Source organism: Papaver somniferum, chromosome 6 (assembly GCF_003573695.1).
Source record: "Papaver somniferum cultivar HN1 chromosome 6, ASM357369v1, whole genome shotgun sequence".
Lineage (NCBI taxonomy): Eukaryota > Viridiplantae > Streptophyta > Magnoliopsida > Ranunculales > Papaveraceae > Papaver > Papaver somniferum.
Genome location: NC_039363.1, coordinates 170,430,145 through 170,443,934, shown reverse-complemented (window position 1 = coordinate 170,443,934; position 13,790 = coordinate 170,430,145). Strand labels below are relative to the sequence as shown.

At 40.7% G+C, this 13,790-nt stretch overlaps 1 long non-coding RNA gene across 8 annotated transcripts; it reads right to left on the bottom strand.

Annotated features, from left to right (window-relative positions):
* Window positions 1-8,930: 8,930 nt before the first annotated feature.
* On the bottom strand, window positions 8,931-12,660 carry LOC113290102. 8 transcript variants are annotated; one of them, XR_003331392.1, is made up of 7 exons: window positions 12,423-12,660; window positions 11,505-11,659; window positions 11,289-11,335; window positions 11,036-11,192; window positions 10,026-10,900; window positions 9,818-9,927; window positions 8,931-9,233 (listed from the first exon to the last, which is right to left on the bottom strand). It is a non-coding gene; the product is annotated as an uncharacterized LOC113290102 (long non-coding RNA). The 8 variants fall into 8 exon arrangements; XR_003331394.1 differs by having other exon boundaries at window positions 10,026-10,074; window positions 10,179-10,900; window positions 11,036-11,659; XR_003331393.1 differs by having other exon boundaries at window positions 10,026-10,074; window positions 10,259-10,900; window positions 11,036-11,659.
* Window positions 12,661-13,790: the final 1,130 nt, after the last annotated feature.

The following is a 13,790-nucleotide window of genomic DNA, read 5'->3' as shown; positions in this document are numbered from 1 at the left end:
GTCAATTCCTTCATATATTTCTCAATTGAAAACTTTTAATGCTGGGGAAAGTATTATTTTAAAATCTGGTGCGGATCTGAGCAATGGCGAAAGACCTTTTATGCTAAGTTGCACTCCTGGTCACTTAATATCAGCTATATACGAGAGACCTTTCAGTGGAAGAATACAACATTGACAGAGCATCTCGACAAATGGGCACGGATCAGTATGTTCCAACCCTTCAAAGAAGAACACCATCGGTTGAACAACTCAAGACCCGTTTAGACTGTACACATGTGGAAGGAAGTGATTACTGGTTCCCTTGTTCTGAACGAATTACTATTACGTATGTAACTCCAGGTTACATAGACCTTTGGAATAAACAGTTTGATCGATTATATGACTTCACGACGGCTGTTTATCCTTTGGTGAAAGATCCTCCCTCTGCTGAGATGGTTTCTACTCGACCAAGATTGAAGTATCTCTACGGTGATAAGTGAAAGACATCTCCAGGGTGTTCATAAGTATGTATCCTTCTTATAATCTATTTTGATCATTTTATCAATGTTTCACAGGATGGTCGTATCGTGAGACCTCGAATTGATGTAAACTTCTCGGAGACAGAAGCAATTGTTCACGGTGGAGAAGGCAGGAGCAAGAATTATAAGATGTTTCCTAACACCATAAAGTCCCAGTGGTTTCTTTGGTGAGTTGTTAATATTTCTTTCGCCATGACTTATTCTCATCCGTGTAATTAGGATCACAAAACCAATGTTTGTTACTCCATTACAGATCCTTGCTCCATCAAGTATTGACGGTCTTCAATTTTCCGCTGGGCAAGCGGCTTCTGAGTTGAGTGTTGAAGAAGAAGATGTAACTATTTCCCCGCATCTCCAGTTATGACACTTTGTGAATAAAATCTTAACTTCTATAAACGTATCCAGGAAATTGTCGCCATGGAAGTGGAGAGTATCGGTGATGTTCATTCGTCTTCGAAGGATGATGATGAAGAAAATTCCCAAAACTCAAAACCGAATGAAAGCAATGATGCTCCCAATGTTGACACAGGAAATTCCGGTTCTTTGAACACTTCAGAGACCACCCGAGTAAGTATTTCTCTTTTATTTCACTCATAGGATCATAAACTTGTTGACTTTTGAACGAATGAATGAATGAGAATCCATGTGAATATACGAAAAGTTTTGCCGAAATACGTCACCAGAAAATCTAGAATTCAGCCTTTTAGTAGAAATGTTGTAGAATCTTCATCCGATGTCGGATCTTTACGGTCTACCCCAGTTTTCTTATGCCCAGGAAATTTAAAGGCTTTATCAAAGAATCTTTTTAATTTTTGAGCATGTTTAGAGGTCGAAATCGACGAAATAGTAAACTTTCAGGAGACTTTCAGAAAATTTTCAGCTGGCATGTTATTGGATGTTTTGGCCACATCTTTTTACTCGTTCATACAATCACTATGAAATTTCGATATGATGTATATAACATCCATATAAAGAGAATGGTATATAAATAAACCATATATTATTCACCAATTGCTCCCGGTTCGTCGTATTATACATGGCAGTGTAAAATCTCTTCAGATGAGCTCGTTGCGAAACACGTTTTTATGACTTTCACGCTATTTGTTCATGTATTGAATGCATAATGATGAAATTTGATGATGTTAAACCAATTACATGCTGGAGTTTATGATTCCCTTTGGTTTCCATGTTTAGATTTCTCTAATCTCATGTAATCACCGTATTAGGTGCCAAATACCGAATTTGAGAATAATGAAACCAATAATGATAACTCGAGCAACCGTGGGGTTCTTGATGAAGAGACAACCATCTCTGCACTTCAAGTCCATTAGAGGCTTGTTACTGAAGCTGTTAAGGATACCGAGACTTCGATTGTTGTTCATTCAGTGATGGAAGAAACCGAACCAAGAAGAGACTGTCCCAGAAGAAGTTGTTGTCGAAGTTGCTCCAATAATTGAGAATCGTATAGTGGTGCATGAATACCCGAGTGCAGGAGTTTCTTTCGATCCTCCATTTGGTACATCACTCCCATATCATGAACTAGTTGGTGGATATGCAAGCTTGTACGAGAAGATATGGAAGAAGTTTGGTCACATCATCCTTGACAGAGGCCCTAAGCGTTCTTATTCTTTAACTATGCAGGTAGGTGTTATCTTGCGTGTTATAAATGATATATGTACTAGAGCTAGAAATACTGCTACTCCGGATGTACTCTTTGATTGGTAGTTCAACTTGAGAATTCTGAGAGACTTGGATTCAACGTGAAGTGTCTTCGTAAGAAGATAAATGCTATCAAGGACTCATGTGAGAATAACATACCCTTTCCCAATGATGTGATGGAGAAGGAGGACAAGATTTCTAGATTGGCCGAAGAGCTGAACATGGAGAAGGTGGCTTTCAAGTCTTGAAGGATGCAGAGGAGCGAAAATCTTACTTTGGTGATTTTTTTTCCATAATCTCTTGAAATTGAGAGAGATGTGAGGTTTTTTTATTATTATTATTTATTTACTTTTAGTTTTGATTGGTTTTGGATAAGTAGATGATTGAAATTGGATAAGTAGATGATTGAAATTGATGAACTCAATTTATAAGTAATTTGGTTTTGGTTTTGCTGGTAAAATATTGCTGAAGTGAGGTTATCCATTCATAGCATTTTGCAATAGCTAAGTTGTTGGTGGAGTGAATTCCTCGAACCCAAGCAGCATATTTGAAAGTTGATAAGATGGATGCATGAGGAGGAATAAGACTTGCATGAGTGCGGAACCTTTTGATGAAAGCATGTGCATTTTATTCAGGTCTTTGTGTCAGCTCCATCAAGGATTTGACTTCCTTCAGATGCGGAGTATCCTCTACTTCTTCCGACTCAGAGCTTTCCTCAGCAGGGAAATGTGCAATTGAAGATGCTGGAGTTACCTTTCCATCATTAATCCACGTATGTCCAAGGATCATATCGTATCCTGGTGTTTATGGGTGAATACTGTTTCTGCGGTTTTTGGTAAATTTGGGTGTGTGTGGATGAGAAACGAATCTAAAACCTAAACAAATGCACTGCACGGGAGTGCTTTCTGATTCGAGAGATCAATCTATACAATTATGGCATAAACCAAGAAATGGTCGTTCCAGACTTGCTTCGGTCACAAAGTGAAGGAGATGGGGTTGATCTTAGGGAGGGAAGCGAAGAAGGTGTTGAGATTGTGAAGGTGTTGGATTTTTATGACTTGTATCAGAAAGATGAACTGGCTTGCAAAAATATAAGCAATCAGCTCTGAGTGTTTGAATACGTTATATCAACACTTGGTTTCTGTCTGTTCTGGAAATAGGGAGGAGAACCTGTTTATACAAGCCATTGAGCCTAACCCTCGTTTCTCGTGGGAAGTGGAGGAAGTGGAGTGATGGAGTAGTGGGGTCATGTTAGTGTCTCATGATCAGTCTTTGCCCACTTCTTTCATCATCTCTAATCGTCCATGTCTTCCTGACACGTTCTTGTGATGGCGCGTTGCACGCTGCAAACCGCCAGACCAATACCCCAGTAAGTATCCCCCAGTTGGTGACATGCTTGATGTCTCGAATGAGTGGATCGTGGGACCCACTGGAAGTAGCATACGATGCTATGTTAAATAACTAAGTTATTTAAGAAGTCGATATTCAAGAAATATCGTGTATACTCTATGCATCGAATATATTCAATATGCATAAAGCATCGCTGTTTTAAAGCTTAACGAAGTAAGTCGCGGATTAAGCGTTTTAAAACAGAAGCATGTCTAGCCATCTTCGAATGATTGTTTGAAGGCTGCACATGCAAGCCTTCCCTTGGCCGACCACTCCATGTGGTAGAATGACGGATGGTGATCACCACGACACCTCATTGGCTATTTAACTCCTAGCCTGGGCTGCCTGACCAAGCTGGTAGAGTTGGACGGACGAGATGCTCTATGACGCTCATTTGCGACCGTTGGTGGAGTTTTAGGGTTTTGAAGAGGTGTGCAAGTATCACTCTTCAGCTTGACTGAAACCAAGCATGGGAGACGTTTTTGGCGGGACCGACCGGGCATGCGTGTAGACGGCTTGCCGGTGTACATGTCGATACCTCTTTATCTCATGAAAGTGCGATCTAGGCCATTCTCCATTCTATGTGAATTAGCAAATTGAAGAAGTATTCATCACTCAAATAGCTTTATCCTCTGCAGGATGTCAGCGCATAAAATTTAGCTTTTACAATTTTAGCCCTGAAGTAAAATCCACCATCAATATTAAGTCCCCTGCCTAGCACATAATGGTTGCATTATTGTGGGGTGGGCATGAGATGGTGACGTATACAACGTAAAAAGAAAAGACAAAGGAAGTTTACCTGGAGGGACTCTAGCCGGCCGTGTTGGCAATCGTCCGTGTGAATACGCCAGGTGTGACCACGACCTTGGAGGGACCGGTTTCCTCCTTTGGGTATTTGAGCCAAGAAGGGAATAGAACTTGTATGCTCCTCTTCCCATAGAAAACCGTGCATGTAACCCTGGACGAATGTGGACCCTACCATGTATATGCTTCGACCAAACGTCACCATGTTGCACCTGTTTGATAGGCATGTGGGCCCGCCTACTTCGCTCAACCATGAGACTCATCATGCGCCTGCTTGATCGAACGTGGGCTTGTTGTGCCTGCTTCGGTTAAACGTGGGTCCACTGCGTGCCTGCTTCGGTCGAACGTGGGACCCGATGTGAGCATGCTTGCTTCGAACATGGGCAGTTGTGCATGCTTCGATCAAACACGGGTCCACCGTGTACATGTTTCAAACGCCGGCCTGTCATATGCCTGCTTTTCCCATACAGTTGATGTGCTTGCTCGAGTGTCATCCTTGCTACTTCGACCAAACACCGATCCGTCTATCTTGACCAAACACCGGCCTTGCTGCCTTGACCAAACACCGGACTTGCTGCCTGCTTCGCTCGAACATGGGACCAACCGCGTGCTTGCTTTGCTCAAAAATGAACCTTGTGTGCTCAAATGTGAATGTGGATCCTGCAAAGAGCGTTGAAGCATCTTCTGGAGCGAGCAGGTCCCAAAGAGCGTTGAAGCGGCTTCTGCTGAAGAGAGTGTTGAAGCGGCCCCTTCTTCAGTTTGGTTTCCCCTTGCGAATTACATGCTTCTTGATTGACCATCTCTCTTGTGTTGAAGAAGTTCTTGACTGACGACGAAGGAATTTCATGATGAGCCTCAGTCCCCAAGCGTGGTCTACGTGGCTTCATATTGTATACCCGACGGGTCTTTTGTACGTAGTGGTCATTGATATGGTGAATCTCTGGATGGTATCAATCGACGAGGGTTCTTGGCAGCAGCTGTGATCAGAAGAGACTGGCAGGGAGAGGCATGGTGGCAACTTGCACGAACTTGGAAGCCTTCATACAATGGTAGAGATCGTCTCGTTATTATAGGGAGAAGTTGGAACCGATGGTTTTCTTGATGTTTCCTCATGGAATGGAGAAGAGGGAGACAGTCCCTAGTCATACTCCTTTGCCATTATCATCTTTGGATCGTGTCTTTGAGGAGTAGGAAAGTTCCTTCATGCGAATGACTTAACTAATAGGTTCTGCAAATATGATGAAGCTCTTGACATGGAGGCTCTGCATGTACCTCTTAAGTCCCATGTGCAATCTCCTTTGGTAACGCAACTACTTCTTCAACAGGAGACAAATTCTGAAAGCGTGTCTCATTGATGTAGTTACCGTCGATCCAGATATGGAATATCTTGGACATTGTTTCATCATTGTGGCAGTCGTGCATGTGGTACTAGAATTGAAGTTGGCGATTTTGGACACGCAAGATGTTGTATCTCGGTGGCTTTCCTCTTACTGCTTCAGCGAAACTGCTTACGGAAGGATGGTTTTTCTAGCAGGGCATATGTTGTTGTAGATAAGCGGTCAACAGCTTCACAAAGTCTAGAGGATGACAAAAAGCGCAGATTCTCCAACATAGCACGATAGGCATCACCATCGTCTGATAGAGTGATTCTCCCGGATCTTTATCGACATGACGCGCGGACATCGTTATCTTCTTGAGGCTGCTCCCTTGAGGTATCGGCTCCAGTGGAAGATTTCCGTCATAGAGCGTTGATACGTTGCACCGGCATTCTTTAAACCAAATGGCATTACAGTATAATAAAAATTTCCGAGAGGAATTCGAAAAGTTGTCTTACTTGCGTCATGCTCGTACATCCTTATCTGATTGTACCCGCTATATCCATCCATGAAGAAGAACATGTCGTGTCCGCTGATGGAGTCTACTAACATGCAGTGTTAGGTAGAGGAAAATCGTTTTTGGGGCAGCATTTGTTCAAGTCTCTGAAATCCACGTAGCACCTGATATGTTCGTTCTCCTTTTCACCGGGACCACATTAGCCAACCAGGTCGGATGATGGATGAGCTTAATGAAGCCAGCAGCAAGCAACTTCTGAATCTCAGTCATGATTTTCTCTTCTGACTCGTGCCTGAATTGCCTCGGATATTGCTTGATCATATTGGCTCCAGGTATGCCATGTAGATGGTGGGTGACCAATTTTTCATCTGGACCGGGCATTTCTTCATACGTCCAAGCGAATATGTCCTGGTATTCTTTGAGAAGTTGTACAAGCTTTGTGCGTTCATTCGTACACAAGGTTGAGCTGGTGGATATAGGCCTAGGAGATTCTTAAATCCCGTTGTTAACGATTTCGATCCCATAAGTTGTGGAGTTGGTGCCGTCTTGCAACTGTGGTGGAGCATCCAGCACCTCTTCCAGTGGATCGTCGTTGTTGTAGCATTTCGTTGGGCGGGGATACTGGGTAACACTCTCTCCTTATCATTGCTAACAGCGGAGTTAATATACAGTTTTTCTTTCCTGGTCACGGCTTTCCACAAAAGTTCGTTCCTCTTAGCGTGAGCGTGGGTTGCGGCTTCACGGATGAAGAAGAACGTCTTGTCAGCAAAGATGCATCGTGGGGCTTAGCCCTCAATGATGCGAGTCGGTCCTCCTCCTGAATTGACGCCCACGTGGGGAGTGGGATGCAATGAACTTTGTCTGATCCTTCCTGTGGAGCTTCTCTTAGTTCAAACAATTCCACTCCACATATCGGTGCATAGGGAGACAGCGATGCAGGGATACGAACGACTTCTTTATTTAGCATAGTCTTCGGTCACTGGTGATATGTCGAAGGGACAATCCTACTGTCATGAAGCCACGGTCTCCCCAATATCATGTGGTAGTCTGGATCTCTTTCTATGACTTCTGTGGATGAGGAAAAACGATTTGCTTGTTTTTACGGAATTGAAGAGTCGACCGTGTGGAGACTCCTTGAACCGAGCGAAATGTTGAACCTCACACAGATGCACTGCAAGAAGGGAGTGCTTTAAGTTCGAGAGATCAATCTGTAGAACTCCAGCCTAAACCAAGAACAATGGCTGTTCCAGAGTTAATTCAGTCACAAGATAGGATGGATTGATCTGTAGGAGGGAAGCTGAGAAATGCTTGAGATCAATGTTGATCTGAGATTGTAGGTGTGTTGTGAATTTGGCGTGAAAATGCTCTGAATGATTGAATTTTGCTCAATTGAGAGTAATTTATGTGAGTTCGTGTAGACGAAAGATTATCTGTATAAACTTTGATGAGAAATTGCTCGTTTTGGCGAATGTTGTTCGAGTGTCGAAAACTTGTCCTTTCAAACAGGATTCAGGGACATTTTATAATGTCGGAGTTGAAAACACCATGATCCCATGAAGTGTGACAGTTGCTGGAATCAGAGAATGAGAAATGGGGAAATCATGTTAAAACTAGGGTTGTCAATGGGTACCATTACCCGGAACCGAAACCGGATCCGGTAGACTTGGGTCCGGTTCCGGGTCCTAAAGTTGGACCCATTAGCAACTTAGGACCCGACGGGTAATTACCCGATTAGACCCGAATCTAAACGGGTCCAAACGGGTAATACCCGTTAAGTACCCGCGGGTATCGGGTACCCGTTTATTCATACTTTTATTCATGTTTTTGCTAGTTTTAGCTTTGATATTTTAGTTGTTTTAAAATTTTCTCTTCCATTTAATCTTTATTTAGTACATTAATAAGAAATAATAATAAATTTTATAAAAGTTATTTAAATCCAAGCCAAAAAGAGACAAATATTAAGTTTTTGAGGTTTTTTTAATAGTTTTCTTAAGACCCAATGGGTACCCGGGACCGGCGGGTACCCGAATATTTAAACGGGTCCGGTTCGGGGTCCACAAGTGTAGGAACCGGATCCGGAACCGTTAGGAACCGGATCCGACCTTTATAAGTAGGGTCCGGGTCCGGGTCTAGTGATACCCGGGAGGACCCGGACAAGTTGACACCCCTAGTTAAAACCAATTACTTATCGTGCGGAGACTTGGTTAACTTTCCACCCACTACTTTGCTGACTCTTCCAACTGATTGCACGACTTGCTCACATTCTCATCGTGGGTTAACACACGTGTCGTAGGACTACACCATTTTAAGGTATTAGCAACGTACTGTAGTTGTTGCTTAACGGGGTCGCAACAGGCCTTTGCCATTACTAAACACGGTGTCGCAATTTTTAGCAACGGCATAAGCTCTGTTGCTAATCTCCATCAGCAACGGCAATTCGCAACATCGGTTGCCGTTGCTAAATTTTTTATTAGAAACAACACTTCGTTGTTGCTAACATGTTGCTAATTACAGGAATACCCCTACCCGGAACTAGATACTGTTGGTTCTGGTTCTAATTTATTAGTTCTGGTTCTAATTTAGCAACAAAGTGCCGGCGTTGCTGATGTTTTGCAACAACAAAAAAAAAGGTCAAAGTCTAAGTTCATTGACCTAGTCAATATTCATTTCCCCCCACATTTCCCCCTGCAATTACCCAGTTCCCAATATTCAACATCCACACAGATATACAAACTACAATGGAGATGCAAAACTGTATTATTGAGAACCACCATTAGATGATATTACAAAAGAAATGTGCACAAGTAAACTTACTGAACCCAAAATTTTGTGACTGACATACAATATTCGATCTATGTTGATGTTCATAAATGGATGGACAACCTAGTTTGTGTCAACTGACAGAGGCATTGAGAAACAGGGAAACAAAGACTAAAATATCACCAGAAGCATCCCGAGACTCCGCTTACGTAGATTCAGCTGCTGCTTAAATATCACCAGAGTACTGCTTTTTGACTGAAGCCCAAATACCTACATAATAACCAATTTGATGTTTTAGTACTGAGGTCACAAACAAAAAACTAAACCCTAGTTGATGATATGCTGAATATATACTGTTGCAGCAAATATCCACTTTCTCTACGTACATAAGCCCCCTTCATAGCCTTTTCCTGAGTGATTTCATACCGCAGGACTAAGGCCCGATCTGGGATTTTTATGGTTCACCAAGGGTTCAATTGTCTTATTACCACAACACAACATATCAGAAAATGGCAGAACAACAATTTCTCTTGGGTCACAACATTACCACAGTAGAAAGAAGCCACACAGAGGCTACGGTTCCAAAACAAAATTGAGGTATCAAGACTTTCTAACCGTGGAAAGAGTAGATTTAAATTTGTTAATTTGAAATAGTGTGTTATCTGTCATGAGCTTGAGAATTAGGACATGGCACTGGTACTCATGATGTAAGTAAACTACTTTTCCATTTAGTATATCTTGAGGAGTTTCTCTAACAAGTTTTAAAAATCGTACTAAATGAGAAATAGGCAGTAAGAAGTTGTTGAGACAATTTTCATGCATTGTGGAAGTATAAAATAGGATAATGATAATACCAATGTTTGAGCAACTGGGCCATTTGTGCACCACATCTTGTTTCCATTAATAACATAACCACCATCTACGCGATCAGCTTTGCATTTCATGCTAACAGCATCAGATCCAGCTGGTCATTACAAAAAAAATTAGATTGTTAACAGAACAGTTTTCCTGGAAAGTAAGTTATAGTTCTCCATTAAACACTCAGTTTGGAAATGAAGTTACCATTGGGTTCACTCATAGCCAAAGCTCCAACGTGTTCCTCACTGATCAACTTCACGTTCAACAGATAGCACACAGTTTAGTTCGTGTAAATTACTCAAGCAAAGAAACACTACATTCCAAAGTGCGTTGGTGTTTTTAAAGCAGAAACCAAACCTTGAGTAAGTACTTCTTTTTCTGAGCAGGGTTTCCATTCCTACTATATTTGCTACTACTGTATATGTAAAAACACTTACTGCTTTTTGTGTATCTCTAGAAGCTTTTTTGCTGGTTCATCTTTGCCCTTGGAGCCGCACCATCTACACAATTATTTCCAGTGTAGACATATGAAGCAAATCATTATTGTGTACATATATATTCCAATGTGCAAATTGGAAAATTTATTTGCTTGGAGATAACAGTTCCAATAAAAAAACATTATCAGTAATTTGTGAGTGCTTCCAGACACATTTGTCACTGTCGCAATACCTAAAAGCATAACCAAAAGAGAGACAAAATAGAAATAAATTACCATCAAAACTTGGTTTCTTTAGCAAGACTTCAAAAGCTCAGAAAAATAACATACCTTTCAACAACTTTCGGAGGCAATGCTAATCTTGAAAGTACCGCAATGGTAATACATATGTAATGAGCAGCATTAACTTATAGAAATACAAATTTAGTGGAAGAAGAATAAGGCCTCCTTAGTCTGGAGCAACAAAGCCTAGTCGATGATATGCTGAATAGTCTAGGGAATTGGTAACCAATGTGATAACGAAATAATAATCTAAGAAATATATATATGAATTGTAGAAGAATGACAAAGCGAAATTTTCAGATGAAATTCATGCAACTGTAAACCTACGCACCTGGCTTCCCTTGTTCATCGTTCTCAGGTCCTGGTAGAAAACAAAGGGTTTAGAAACCTTAATATATCAGTGAGAAATGAACTAGTGTCGTGACATGTGAGCAAAAAGAAAAAACAATTACAAATGAAAATGGGAAGAACTAAAAAGAAGGCTACAGAATTTTACCTTAACTAAATTATGGCATATGGGATTTCCATTTTACGGCATAATGCTGGAAGCCAGACAACAAGCTACTGGAAGCCAGACAACAAGATGGTGGAAGCCAGACAACAAGCTCAATGAAATCAACGATTCGACGTCGTGTGCAATAATAACCATTTCTCTTCAGCGGAGACACGAGCACCACATGTATATTATGGAAATGGATGACGAGTGAAAAAAATGTTGATCAGAGTATAAATTACAGTTAAAATATTACCTGATCACCAACATTTAGACTCTCGGGATCCAAAGAATGATCATATTCTGTTAGAGGAAGATGTGAGAAGTTTCCCCTTTCCAGCAGGTCAGTGATTTCCATTCAAAAAGACAAAGTAAATGAAGAACAATGTGTGTTCCAGTAACCAGATATAAAAAAAAAAATTCAGAAAACAAGAGCAGAATAAATTATGATAGAAAACAAAGTTAAGATAACCTCCATCTCTTCTGATTTGGGTAAAAGTCCATGCCACTTGGGAATCGCATGTGCACGCTCCATATATGCTTCTTTTGTTCCAGTACCCAATATCACAGCAGCAATGACGTCATTATTGAAGTACCCCGAAATAATGTGCCAATTGTGTCATTCACCTACAATGGGAAGTTTTCAAATATCTCAACAAACACTCAAATTTTTTGCCATTCTGCCATCACATCTTAACCAACCTAGTTACACAGATATTAAGGGTACTGAGATCAAACACAAACAGTGGTCTAGGGAAGGTAATACTAAAATAAATAGCATCCAGGTTCATATATTTACTGCATCTTCTATTAAGAAGCCTTTAGTCCAATTAATAGGAGTTCCAAACGCAATTGATGCCTTCTCTACTGGGGAATAGAATGTGAAACCCAATTGTATCTGCCTACCAAGAGCAAGTTCAAACCATCACCTTCGGTAGCAACAAATTTCGCTAGTTCAAATAAGTTCTGCAATTACAATTGTTTCATTTCACGTTTAAATAGTAACCGTAGGTATCCGAATCATTGAAGTTGGATTGAAAAACATAAAAGCAATCACCATTACAGGTCCTTCAGAAGCAAACCCATGGAAATTATAGGTCCTTCAGAAATCACCATTAATGAAGAAACATAAAAAGAAATCAAGATTGGGTATAAGTTTTGACATAACTAATCCAATCAAATTACATTAGACAGTAAATTGAAAAGACCCTAATTTAGAGAAGATTGGGTATTAAGTTTTTTTTAAAAAAACAGAGATGAAGAGAATGATCTCTTAGTTCCATACTCAGGTGAGAACCATTCAAAATCGAAAACCATAAAAACCCAAATTTCATAGACAACAAACACAAACCTAAAACCAACATATACACAGAACAAAATGATTAATTACCTGCAGATCAAATTAGGGTTGCTGTGGTTCAATCGACTTTTTTAAAGGGGATCTGAAGCTGATTTTGATGACTTTGTGCTATTGATTAAGAAGAAGTCAGTTGAAGAAGAGACTAGGGTTTGCTTTTGAATCTGAGATGGGGTTTTGAGAAGTGAAGAGATTGATGGTGGTCCTGTGATCGATCTGGTTATAAGGGTTTGAAGTTGTTGAACTAGGGTTCTTCAGAGCTGCAGCTCGAAAAAGAAAGAGGATGCAAAAAAAATGTGGCTGAAAAAACTTTTAAGGGATGAAAGATAAGGCGGATAAGGCTGAAGGTGTGGAAAAAATAAGAAGAGGACTTGACAAAACTTTGACTTGGGCGTAAAAACAAGTCAAAGACCACACACGCGCTTCGCATGCACGAACAACTAGCGGTTGCTATTCGCAACAGAATCTTCGGGGTTGCGAAATTAGCAACAGCAACGCGCGATTGCGAAATATTAGCAACGGAAATTTCGCAACGACATTAGTGTTGTTGCTACTCTGGGTTGCTAAAACCTTAAAATGGTGTAGTATAGACCGCCAGACCAAAACCCTAGTTAAAACCTTGCCGGTTCGAGCGAATATTGCTAGTTTGAACAAATATTGTTCTTTTGATGAATTGTTGGTAGCTGGACCAAATAAAATATTAATTTAAGTTACTGACTGCTGGGTCGAGCAAAATAAATATGAATGTTAATCATGAAATCAACATAAAATTATCAGAGTGTTCGAATCTGCTCAGAATCACGTTTCTGCAGAGCTCTGGATTCAAAACCCTAATTTTACCGAGATGATGATTTATTGCAAATAACATAGGTTACGGCTACATGGGATGACGGGTTCACCATATAACGCCCAGATGCTCGAATGAGCAAAAATACCAAAGTCCCTTGAGGACCAGTTGGTAAAATAATGATTAAATGTTGGTTTAATCATTTACTGAAATAATGCTCGTGTGAGCGACAAATCATAAAACCTGATGTAGAAAATATGAGGGACCGGCCAAGAGGTCATGAGACCGGCTCTTGGTGGCCGTGGGACCAGTAGATGGTCGTTTGAGCGAACTTCCAATTGTTTGGAAAGAGTTTGAACCTAATATGAGCAGCTGAGCAAATTAGGTTAAAATCATTAAAGCACGCGAGACCAGCTGTTTGCAAGGCTCAGGGTCACACTTGTTCGGTCAAGGGGATGTTCCCATGTCACCATAATGTTCGCGCTTCAGTCCTGAGAATTTTGATATTTTCTGGTGCACGTTTGAGCAACATTTGGAGAAAATATGCAAAATCCATGGTTTTGCTGAAACCGGAAAAAATACATGAGATGATGAAAATAATAAATAAAATAAGG